Raw genomic sequence first — 13,438 nt, 5'->3', positions numbered from 1 at the left:
CCAAAAAGAAGCCCAAAAAAATAAAACCAGCCCATGTGATCAATTGAAATGGGTTGGGCTGATTTCAACTATGATGTTTTGATTTCGTCGTAATTTTGCCACGTAGGACTGCCATGTAGGACTGGGTTAGATTGTCAATGACGATTTAGGATCGTCGTAAAGGTTACGATGATCCATGAATGGTCGTAAAAGTTATGATGATTTTGATCAAAACGTCGCTGCTGTTCATTTGTGACGCTCCGTTTTCGACGCTTGGTTTTTCGTTGTGCAACGTCGTAAACTAAAAACCGTGACGATGTAGCGACGAAAATATAGCGTCGTGTATTAGCATATTCCTTGTAGTGTCAACATGGAGATGTTCACCATTGAAACTAAACTCAACTCACGTGATGATCAGACTTGAGTTACTGTATTTGGATCATGCGCCACTCGAATAGCTAGAAGGATGTCTATTTGAGGGGGAGTTCTTATGTAATATGATTAATTGAACTCATTATCATGAACATAGTCAAAAGGTCTTTGCAAAATATGTCGTAGCTTGCGTTGTAGATATAACGTTTTAGATATGTCCCTAGAGAAAATGTAGTTGAAAGTTGATAGTAGCAATTATGCGGAATGGGTCTGTAAACTTAGGATTGTCCTCATTGCTGCACAAAAGGCTTATGTCCTTAATGCACTGCTCGGTGTGTTGAACCCCGAACGTCGTTTGTAGATCTTGCGAACATCCGACACACACATTTTTGATGACTACCTGATAGTTCAGTGCCTAATGCTTAAACGGCTTATAATTGAGGCACTGAAGATGTTTCGAATGTCGCGGGACATACGAGATGTTCCAAGAGATGAAATTGGGATTTAAAGGTTGTGCCCTTGTTGAGAGGTATGAGACCTCCGACAATATTCTTTGTCTACAAAGTAAGGGATAAAAGCTCAATTTGTTGAGCATGTGCTCAGATTGTCTCAGTGCTACAATCACTTCAATCAAGTGGGAGTTGATTTTCCAGATGAGATAGTGATGGTTCTCTAAAGTCACTACCATCAAGCTACTAGAGCTTCGTGATGAACTATAACATATCAAGGATAGATATGATGATCCTTGAGCTATTCGCAACGTTTGTCACCGCGAAAGTAGAAATTAGGTAGGAGCATCAATTGTTGATGCTTAGTAAAACCACTAGTTTCAGGAAGGGCAAGGGGAAGAAGGGATACTTCATGAAATGGCAAACCAGTTGCTGCTCTAGTGAAGAAACTCAAGGTTGAACCCAAACCTGAGACTAAGTTCTTCTATTATGAGGCGAACGGTCATTAAGGCGGAACTACCCTAGATATTTGGTAGATGAGAAGGCTGGCAAAGTCGACAAATGTATATTGGATATACATGATATCCATGTGTACTTTACTAGTACTCCTAGTAGTACCAGGGTATTAGATACCGGTTTAGTTGCTAAGTGTTAGTAACCCGAAATAAAAGCTATAGAATAAACGGAGACTAGCTGAATGCGAGGTGACGATATGTGTTGGAAGTGTTTTCAAGGTTGATGTGCCCAAACATCGCACGCACTCTCTACCATCGAGATTAGTGTTGAACCTAAATAAGTGTTATTTGGTGTTTGCGTTGAGCATGAACATGATTAGGTCGTGTTTGTTGCAATACGATTATTCATTTAAAGAGAATAATGGTTATTCTATTTGCTTGAATGAAACCTTCAATGGTTTATTGAATCTCGATCATAGTGTTACACATGTTCATAATATTAATGCCAAAAGATACAAAATAGTAATGATAGTACCACTTACTTGTGGCACTGCCATTTGAGTCATATTGGTATAAAACGCATGAAGAAGCTCCATACTGATGGATCTTTGGGCTCACTCGTTTTTTAAACATTTGAGACATGCGAACCATGTCTGTTGGTGTAAACGCATGAAGAAACTCCATGCAGATGGATCATTTGGACTCACTTGATTTTGAATCACTTGAGACATGCAAATCATGCCACATGTGGAAGATGACTGAAGGCATCGTTTTACGAGTGAGATGGAACAAGAAAGTTACTTATTGCAAGTAATACATTTTGATATATGCAGTCCAATGAGTGTTGAGGCACGCAGTGGAATTCGTTATGTTCTTACTTCACAAATGATTTGAGTAGATACTAGTGTATTTGCTTCCTGAAACACATGTCTGAATTCGTTATGTTCTTACTTCACAAGTAATTTGAGAGTGAAGTTGAAGATCTTCGTGACGAGAGGACAAATGTCTATGATATGATCATAGAGATGAATATCTGAGTTGCGAGTTTGGTACACAATTAATACAATGTGAAAATTGTTTGACATCTCATGCCGCCTGGAACACTAGAGTATGATGGTGTGTCCAAATGTCATAGCCGCTCCCAATTTGATATGGTGCATACTATGAAGTTTCTTATCAAATTACCATTATCGCTTGTGGGAGGCATTAGAGACAACAACATTCACTTTGAATAGGGCACCACGTAATTCCATTGAGATGACACCGTATGAACTATGGTTTGGAGAAACCTAAGTTGTCATTTCTTAAAAGTTTGGGGCTGCGATGATTATGTGAAAAAGTTTCAGCATGATAAGCTTGAAACCAAAGCGGATAAATGCAACTTCATAGGACACCCAAAACTGTTGGGTGTACCTCCAATCTCAGATCCAGAAGCAAAGTGTTTGTTTCTAGAAACGGGTCCTTTCTCAAGGAAAAGTTTCTCTCGAATGAATTGAGTGGGAGGATGGTGAAACTTGATGAGGTTGTTGAACCATCACTTCCACAAGTGTGTAGCAGGGCGTAGGAAGTTGTTCCTATGGCGCCTACACCAATTGAAGTGGAAGCTCATGATAGTGATCATGGAGCTTCGGATCAAGTCACTACAAACCTAGTAGGTCGACTAGGTTACATACTGCTCCATAGTGGTACGGTAACCCTGTCTTGGAGGTCATGTTGTTGGACAACAATGTACCTACGAGCTATGGAGAAGCGATGGTGGGCCTGGATTCTGACAAGTGGCTGGAGGCCATGAAATACGAGAGAGGATCCATGTATGAAAACAAAGTGTGGACTTTGGAAGAACTACTTGATGGCCGTGAGACTATTAAGTACAGATGGACCTTTAAAAGGAAGATAGACAATGATGGTGAAAATTCACAATTAAGAAAGCTCGATTTGTCGTAAAGATGTTTCCGTCAAGTTCAAAGAGTTGACTATGATGAGACTTTCTCACTCACAGCGATGCTAAATGTCTGTTTCAGTTATGTTAGAAGTTGTTGCATAATTTTTGAAATCTTGCAGATAGGATGTCAAAAACATTGTTTCTTCCATGGTTTTCTTAAGGAAAGGTTATATGTGATACAACCAAAAAGTTCTGTCGATCCTAAGGATGCTAACAAGTATGCATGCTCCAGCGATCCTTCTATGGACTGGAGCAAGAATCTCGGAGTTTGACTAAGTACTTTGATGAGTGATCAAAGTTTTTGGGTTTATACAAGGTTTGTGAGAAACTTGTATTTCCAAACAAGTGAATGGGAGCACTATAGAATTTCTCATTAGTATATGTGGTTGACATATTGTTGATCGGAAATAATATAGAATTTTTGGAAAGCATAAAGGGTTGTTTGAATGGAGTTTTTCAAAGGAAAACCTAGATTAAGCTACATGAATTTTGAGCATCGAGATCGATGGAGATAGATCAAAGCGCTTAATAAAACTTTCAACGAAATGCATGCCTTGAAAAGTTTTTTTGAAGGAGTTCAAAATAGATTAGCAAAGAAGGAGTTCTTGGCTGTGTTGTAAGGTGTGAATTTTAGTAAGACTCAAAACCCAACAATGGTAGAAGAGAGAGAAAGGACGAAGGTCGTCCCCTATGCCTTAGCCGTAGGTTCTAAAATATGACATGTTGTGTACCGCACCTGATGTGTGCCTTGCTATGAATCTGTCAAGGGGTACAAAAGTGATCCAGGAATGGATTACTAGACAACGGTCAAAAGTTATCCTTAGTAGTGGACTAAGGAAATATTCTCGATTATGGAGGTGATAAAGAGTTTGTCGTAAAGAGTTACGTCGATGCAAGCTTTGACACTAATCCGGATGACTCTGAGTAATAAAGAGGATTCATATAGTGGAGTAGTCATTTGGAATAGTTACAAATGGCGCATGGTAGCAACATCTATAGGATGACATAGAGATTTGTAAAGCACACACGGATCTAAAAGGTTCAGGCCCGTTGACTAAAACCTCCCTCACAAGCAAGACATGATCGAAGCCAGAACTGTATGGGTGTTGGAACCATTACAATCACATAGTGATGTGAACTAGATTATTGACTCTAGTGCAAGTAGTAGACTATTGGAAATATGCCCTAGAGGCAATAATAAATTGGTTATTATTATATTTCCTTGTTCATGATAATATTTTATTATCCATGCTAGAATTGTATTGATTGGAAACTCAAATACATGTGTGGATACATAGACAACACACTGTCCCTAGTGAGCCTCTAGTAGACTAGCTCGTTGATCAAAGATGGTCAAGGTTTCCTGGCTATAGACAAGTGTTGTCACTTGATAATGGGATCACATCATTAGGAGAATGATGTGATGGACAAGACCTAAACTATAAACGTAGCATATGATCATGTCAGTTTATTGCTACTGTTTTCTCCATGTCAATGTATCTGTTCCTATTACCACGAGATCATGCAAATCCCGGACACCGGCGGAATACCTTGTGTGTATCAAATGTTGCAATGTTACTAGGTGACTATAAAGGTGCTCCACAAGTATCTCTGAAGGTGTGTGTTGGGTTGGCATGGATCAAGACTGGGATTTTTCACTCCGTGTGCAGGAGAGGTATCTCGGGACCCAGTCAGTAATACAATATCACAAAGAAGCCTTGCAAGCAATGTGACTAAAGAGTTAACCTCGAGATCTTGTTTGGCAGAACAAGTAAAGAGACTTGCCGGTAACGAGATTTAAGTAGGTATGGAGATAGCGACGATTGAAACTCGAGGAAGTAACATAGCGAAGGACAAAGGGGACACATATGGGATTAACTGAATCCTTGACATAGAGGTTCAACCGATGGATATCTTCGTAGAATATGTAGGAGCCAATATGGACATCTAGGTCCCGCTATTGGTTATTGAACAGGCAGTATCTCATGTCAAGTCTGCATAGTTCTCGAACCCGTAGGGTCTGCACACTTATGGTTCGGTGATGTTTCGGTATAGTTGAGTTATAGGTGTTGGTGACCGAAGGTTGTTCAGAGTTCCGGATGAGATCCTCGACATCACAAGGAGCTCTGAAATGGTCCGGAGGTAAAGATTGATATATAGGAAGTCCTATTTTGGTCACCGAAAAGGTTTCATGCTCATCGATAGGGTACCTGGAGTGTCGGGAGTGTACCGGGGGACCAGCGGGAGGGGAGTGATGACACGAGAGCTTCATGGGCTGTGAGAGGAGGTAGACCAGCCCTTGGTGGGCTGCCCAAAGCCTCCCCTAAAGGCCCATGCGGCTAGGAGTGAAGGGATAAGGCAAGAAAGCTTAAAAGGAACGGAGGAAGAGTCCTTGCAAGGGACTCCACCTCCCTTGTGGGAGGAGGACTCTCGCTTAGCTTCGGCCGAGCCTCTCCTCCTTGGAGGAGGGGCCAAGGCAGACTCCCCTCTCCCTCCTATATATACTAGAGGTATTGAGGGTTTTTGAGAACATAGAAATCAGCCACAGTTGCCTCTCTATCTCTAGATCTGTTTCTCCTCTAGTCTAGTTCGGCAGTACTTAGGCGATGCCCTACTGGATTCGTTCACCACCACCACCACCATGTCGTCATGCTGGAGAACTCATCTACCTCTCTGCCCCATCTTGCTGGTTCAAGAAGGCGGGGATCGTCATCGAGCTGTACGTGTGCTGAACGCGGAGGTGTCGTCCGTTCAGCACTAGATCGGGATGGATCGTGATGGGATCGTGGGACGGGCTGCGTTTTGGATCGCGGAGATGTTCCACTACATCAACTGCGTTATATACACTTCCTCTTAGCGATCTACAAGGGTATGTGGATCCGATCTCCCTCTCGTAGATGTTCATCACCATGATAGGTCTTCGTGTGCGTAGTAAAAAATTTGTGTCGTATGCAACGTTCCCCAATAGTCTTCAAAATGTCGTCTCCACGAGCAGACTAGGATTTGCCACCTGGATGCCATTGCATAAGTAACGGCTCTATAGGCTGGGTTCAACTTGGGAAGATAATTCTACAATGCGATGATGGCACTATTTGGACGCTTTCTACCCAAAGGCCATGTCATATCTGCAAACCTGTACCAGTTGGACAAAATACTCCGTGTACTTATGATGCCCTATGAGAAGATAGATGCATGAGAGAAAGTATGTGCCTTATCTTGGCTTGAGTATGCGGACTTGAACTATTGTCCCATTTGCAAGTCTTCTAGGTATGGTGTGGTAGACAATAGTATGGGTGAGAAGAGGCAGACCAAAATCCCAGTTAATGTTCTTCGACGAGGTGCTTTCATGGTCGAAGAATTCGACGTCTTTTCATGGTTGAAGAGGTGGCAGACAGATGACATGGCACAAATTGGGCAAAAGAACTGAACTCGATGCAGATGGGAATAAGTGTTGGCACACATATCGGATGCGGAAGCGTGGAAGCACTTTGATGCATTACATACGGATAAAGCGACAGATCCAAAGCACCCTCGAGTCTACTTCTCCATAGATGGGTTCAATCCCTTTGGTATGACAACAACCAATACAGTAGTTGGCCTGTATTTGTCATTCCACTCAATCTCCCCCCAGACAGATTATGCATAGGAAGAATAATATTCCTGATGTTAATAATTCCGAGGCCCAACTATCCGTTCAATAATATGAATGTGTACATGCACTTGCTTAAGCATGAATTGCAAGAAGCCTGGGATAATGGGTTCAAGACATACGATGCTACTAGAAAAGAAAACTTGAAAATGCATGTCTAGTACATGTACTCGATGCATGGCTTGCCGACATATGCGCTGTTCGTTAGCTGGTGTGTGTATGGAAGGTTCTCGTGTCACACATGTAAGGCAACTCTTTAGTTTCATTGGTTGCAGGCAGGTCGGAAGTATTCTTGCTTTGACTTTCATAGACAGTTCCTGGATCCTTGCCATCAGTTCAGATAAGAGAAGAAGAACTTTATCAAAGGTAAAGTTTTCAAAAACTCGACACCACCTGCGTTGACAAGACAACAGATCCTGGATTAGTAAAATGCTCTTGAGCCTGATCCAAAACGTCTAGGGTATTTCAAGGGGTATAATTTAGAACACGCCTGGTCTCACAACACATGCTTGTGGGATCTGCCTTACTTCAAAGACCTCCTTCTTCCACACAACATCGACATGATGCACACTGAAAAGAATATCAGAGAGGCCATTTTTGGTACATCGTTCAGTATAGAGGGGAAGTCAAAGGATAATCCTAAGTCTACAGTCGATCAGCGAACTCTATCTGATATATTGTTACAAAACATGCGACGATCGAATGGAAAGCAGAACTGGTCGAAGCCAAAGGCCTGGTTCAATCTAAAAAGGGGAACTATGAGGGAAATTATCTTGTGGGTCAAAATGCAGTTTATGTTCCCCGATGGGTATGCAGCGAATCTAAGAGGGGAGCGAGACTTGAAAAATTGAAAATATTTGGTCTTAAGAGTCATGATTGGCACATATGGCTTGAGCGGGTAATGTCGCTTATGTTGCGTGGCTTTATTCCTTAGGATGAATGGCTAGTACTAGCAGAGATGAGCTATTTCTTCCGTGTTATTTGTGTGAAACAACTATCGCCTAGCGTGATAGATGATATGGAGGAGTTGGTGCTGGAGTTACTGTACACGGCAAAGAACATCTTTCCTCCAGGCTTCTTTAATCCAATGCATCATTTGATTTTACATCTCCGGACCGAGGGAAGATTGGGTGGGACCATGCAAAATCGTTGGTGCTTTGCAACTGAGAGGATGCAGAAGATGCTTCGAGCAAAATGTAAAATAAACGTAGAATTGAAGTATCGATGGTCGAGGAATTCATTACCGAGGAGGTGGCAAACTTCATGGAGCACACTATGAAGCCAGAAATCGTCAGTTGCATAATCCAAAGCCTCAGTACAATTATGGCGACCCTAAAAAGCTGGATCCAACCTCAGCCTATTCAAAGGGAAGCATGCACCAGCCCGTGCTTCGAAACCAATAACATTGGATGTCGAAGAATGGCGTACCATTTCGTTGTATATCTTCAACAACCAAACAAAAGTGCGACCGTACATGAGTAAGTTCTTAGTATATTTTAACACAACATCTAATTCCTTTGAACTGCTCTTATTTCCGTATATTTGATATAGTCGATACATCGCCAAATTCTCGGATGGAGCGGTGATCCAAAAGTATTCTGTCGAAGACTATGTGCTTCTAGCAGAGCATGGAGGCGGCTATCCCAGTTTCATTTCTTGGATTAGCAAAAAATTATTATAAATAATGGACCATTTCATTCTTGGTATAATTTGTGGCTAATGCAACAATCCTTTCCTATTAAACTTGTAGGCTAAATCAGAGTCTATGGACGCTGAATTGAGACAAGCCGCTAATGGTTTTGACTATAAGGTCCGTTCATTTGAGAAATACAACATCAACGGGCATCGCTTTCATACCTTTGGGAAATAACTATCTATGCCCAACAGGAAATCTACAAATTGTAGTATCTTTGCTATCGGCGAAGGAGGTACCAGGTATTATGGGGCAGCTGAAGCAATTTATGTACTTCAATTCTATGCTAAAAACCCACCGAACATCGTAGTCTTCAAATGTTATTGGTTCGAGCCGAAGGAGACTAGAAGGACTCATGAACATATAGGGGTAGTTGAAATCAAACAAAGCACCCATTTAGTTTTCTATCTACCGTGGGCGTGCGAAACTATTGAGAATCTGCTGGGATGTTGTTTATGAAGAGCCGCTACATGCTAGACAACCTCCCCCCAATGAAGAGGATTATGAACCTCACATTAACCCAGACACATATGATGGAGATCTTCCAAGAAACATGCATTTCCAAGAAACGTTTCAAGAACTGCTCTACCTCACCCCAGAACATGAAAGTAGACAACGACAATGAATCCGACTTCACCCCTGAGCCGAAACCAGCAGAGTCGGAACTAGATGAGGTTACTGTTGCAGATGACCTGTCAATGCTTAACCGATTACACAAAGGCCTTCCACATGTTGATGTCGTTGAACCCGATGAGCCCGTCATTCATGATGACACGCGTGATAGTGATGATGATGATGCATTTATTGATCCGGCGCATATATAGACGATCCAGACTATTATTAGTTTGTATGCATCCCAACTTAAATTATATATGTACATATTATTATTCATCTCAGGTATTCAATTTTTTATGTTGTACTAATTTCTTTTACTCTTTGTCATGGCAGGTGTTGACATATGGTGGGAGCGGGTCCAGATCGCTCGGCGAGTACATCTTCGTCGGCAGCCCGCGGGAGGGCTACTTCCATTCAAGCCCTCTCTCCGTAGAGTGTTGGCACATAGTTCGGGGACACCCGCGGGTGCTTCTTCGTCGGCATTGTTGCCCTCTAGGAGAGGAGTCAAGTAGGGAATAAGGCGAAGGGTACATGACATGGCCGCGGGAGAGTTAGGCAGACAGCTATGTCGTCCTTGCTGCCACCGCTAGCTCATTCACCCGAGAATAGGACTACTAGGGTGGAACCATTTCAGGAGGAGGCTACGGGGACTCCGAGCTAGGAGCCTCGGGTCGACAGGCCTTCGGCCAATGAGACTCTGGTTCCATAGGCTTTGGCCCATGTGTCTACTATACCAGGGGCTACGTCCCAGTAGACTCCCGCCCAGAGGCTTCGGCCAACGAGGAAACGTCCGGATGGTACCTGGCCGGATCAGACCGAGGGGACGGGTGGCGATGCTGATGGTGGTGGGGATGAGTGTACTGATAGTGAGGGCGAGGTGGTTGAGGGGGTCACCGTGTACCAGCGTGGTAGTACATGTCTCCAGATCGTGCCGGCGACCCACGAGCAGAGGCCGATGATTAGGCCTGAAGGCGAGAAGTAAGTGCATTTACACTTTTGGCCTTCCAGTTTCTTGAAATATCTAATGCGTTGACCTTGTCATACTGTAGGGGTTGGCATCACCCCTTGGTGTCCGCAAGCCAAACACCGTCCTTGGTGTGCTTGGCCGGCAAAATTTCCCAGGGTTTGTCACGTTGCCCGGTGAGGGTGAGGTTCCTACACTAGGATTTTAGCCAGGAGGACTACAAGGCTGCCCAGGCCCCGCCCGGAGGAGATGATCGATGGTCTTGTGCCACATGAGGGCCAAGATGGTGATCAATAGCTTTTGGATAATTTCTCCTTTTACACAATCTAAAATTAACACTATAGGTAGTTATTGTACTAATCAATATTGTCTCATTTGATTGCACACCTTCTACAGGTGTGAGGAGGGATATGAGGAGACGACGGCCAAGGTTAACAAGGCCGAGTTAAATTGGCTATTACACAACTTACGCCATGAGGCTCGGCCGCAGGCTGTTCGAGACTACTACACATCGCGTAGTATTAAGAAGTACAAGTCAAAGTGCCGCAGAAAGTTTCTCAAGAAGGAGCAGTACATGAAGGTAATTCCCTATTCTTAAGGCCTTGTACTTAGTTTTCCTGATTTGATTCGTAGGCATAGCGCTCAAATTTCTCTTTACACTTCTAGGTGCCCCCAAGATTGTGTGCGGATAAGATGATTTGCTGGGAGGTTCTGGTGGATGAGTGGTGCACAGGCCAATGGCGATCCATCCACGACAATGCGAAGGACCGGCGTGCCCAAATGGTTGGTGTGCCACACCATCATGGCAACACCAACTTATTTCAGTTCGGAGGGAACTGGGTATGTGGTTTGCTTCATGATTCATGCAATTCATTCTTCCTGCTATCTTGAGCCCTTTACTAATACTTTGTTCCTCTCTTTTAGGAGCATCGCAATAACACGAAGGTTCCAGAGGTGTACGGCCTCTATGGCATTGACCATACTACTTCCTACAAGAAGTCCAAGGCATTCTGTGACTCTGACCTCAATCATCCAAAGAAGTTCACCAACATGTCCTCCCATAATAAGCTCGTGAGATACAAGGAGGAGCGGAAGGTGAGGAAAGGGGAGGACTTTAACCCGAGCCAGGAACCTTTGGATCTAGAGCTGGTGTGATGTCTAGTGGCGGGAGGCCCCATGGCTAGTCGATCTAGCCATCGAGGTTAGTTATACACACATAGAAAACTTTCGTCCATTACATTGTGTCTGTGGCCATCGATTATTACAATGCAAACGAGGAGTGGTGTTGCAGGATGCTCTTCAGAGAGAGGGAGAGGGAGCGACAACCCATGCTTCTATTCACGAGATTCTACAGGAGAGGGACCAGGTGGTGGCACAGATGGCTCGGTTGTTGGAGAAGGAGAGGGCACAGAATGAGGCGGCTCACCGGGCCATGTACGAGCTCCTTGTGGTAAGTTTCTTTTTCACATTAGCCAAATCATGCATGTAATTTTCGTTTCATTACTAACTAATATGACTGATTCTTTAAAACAAAATGTGCAGTCTATGTGCGAGAAGACCGGTTAGATCCCTCCGCCGAAGGGAGGCATTTCTGCGGTTGGTAAGGTGAGTTTCATATGAATGATCATTAGTTACTAGTATGAACATTTGAGTGTCATGAGGCTAACGAGGCAAAATACCTTTTGTACATAATAACTCCCGAGCCGCATCGCACAACCCTTCTCGAGGGCAACCTTCTCTAGGTGTACCCGCCCTAGCAACCCCGGTGATTCACATCCTTGATGACGACAACAGTAAGTTTTCTCTAATGTTGTGCTTACCAAATGCATGCTTAGCTTCGTACATGCTAGTTAGCCCTATAATGCCACATACTTATCTTATTTTCCCCAAGAAATAGATACTTAGCTAATTATCCTCCAAAATGACATAATTAGCTTATTTAGTCCATTTATGACATAATTAGCGTAATTAGGTCAAAATAGCATAAGAACCTTGGTTAGCTCAATAATGTCATATACGTAGCTTATCTTCCTCCAAAGTGACATAATAAGATCAAAATGGCACAAAAAGAAAAAGAAAAATGAGCTTCTTCTTTCTTTCTTCTTATTATTTTCCTTCTCTTTCTTCTTTTTCTTCTTTTTCTTCTTCTTCTTATCCATCTTCTTCTCGTTCTCCTTCTTCTCCTTCTTCAACTTCTTCTCCTTCGTCTACTTCTTCTTCTTATTCTCCTTCTTCTACTTCTCCTTTTCTTCTTCTCCTTCTTCTCCTTCTTTTTATCCTTCTTCTCCTTCTTATTTTTCTTTTACTACAACTACTTCTTCTCCTTCTTATCCTCCTCCTTCTTCTTCTCCTTCTTCTTCTCCTTCTCCTCCTCCTCCTTATTCTTCTTCTTCTCCTTATCCTCCTCCTCCTTCTTCTTCTCCTCCTTATTCTCCTCCTTCTTCTTCTTCTTCTTCATCTTCTTCTTCTTCTTCTTCTTCTTCTTCTTCTTCTTCTTCTTCTTCTTCTTATTCTTCTTCTTCTTATTCTTCTTCCTCTTCTCCTCCTTCTTCTTATCCTCCTCCTCCTCCTCCTCCTCCTCCTCCTTCTTCTTCTTCTTCTTCTTCTTCTTCTTCTTCTTCTTCTTCTTCTTCTCCTCCTCCTCCTCCTCCTCCTCCTCCTCCTCCTTCTTCTCCTCCTTCTTCTTCTGCTGCTTCTTCTTCTCCTTCTTCTCGTCCTCCTTCTTCTTCTTCCCCTCCTGCTTCTTCTTCTTCTCCTTCTCCTTCTTCCCCTCCTGCTTCTTCTCCTTCTCCTTCTCCTTCTTCTCCTTCTTCTTCCTCTTCTTCCCCTTCTTCTTCTTCTTCTCCTTCTTCTTCTTCTTCATCATCATCATCATCGTCTTCTTCTTCTTCTTCTTCTTCTTCTTCTTCTTCTTCTTCTTCTTCTTCTCCTCCTCCTTCTTCCTCTTACCTAATTATCGTCCTAAATGACATAATTAGCTTATTTAGTTCATTTATGACATAATTAGCTTAGTTTGATCAAAAATAGCATAAGAACCCTGGTTAGCTCATAAATGTCATATACTTAGCTTATCCTCCTCCAAAATGACATAATAAGCTCAAAAATGGCATAAAAGATAACTAAAGAATAGAGGAGGAAAGAGGAGAAAAACAAAGAATATAAGAAGAAGAATGAGCTTCTTCGCTCTTTCTTCTTATTATTGTTTTCTTTTTGTTTCGATTTGTATGGATAAATAGTGGGATGTTTCAAACTATGTGTATATATGGATGAACTATGTGAAAATAGTTGTTGTCTTGCTCCTTATTCGCACGACGATGTTG

This window comes from Hordeum vulgare, chromosome 5H, assembly GCF_904849725.1.
Source record: "Hordeum vulgare subsp. vulgare chromosome 5H, MorexV3_pseudomolecules_assembly, whole genome shotgun sequence".
Classification (NCBI taxonomy): Eukaryota; Viridiplantae; Streptophyta; class Magnoliopsida; order Poales; family Poaceae; genus Hordeum; species Hordeum vulgare.
The sequence above is the reverse complement of the archived record's forward strand: the minus strand, read 5'-3'. Positions refer to the sequence as shown.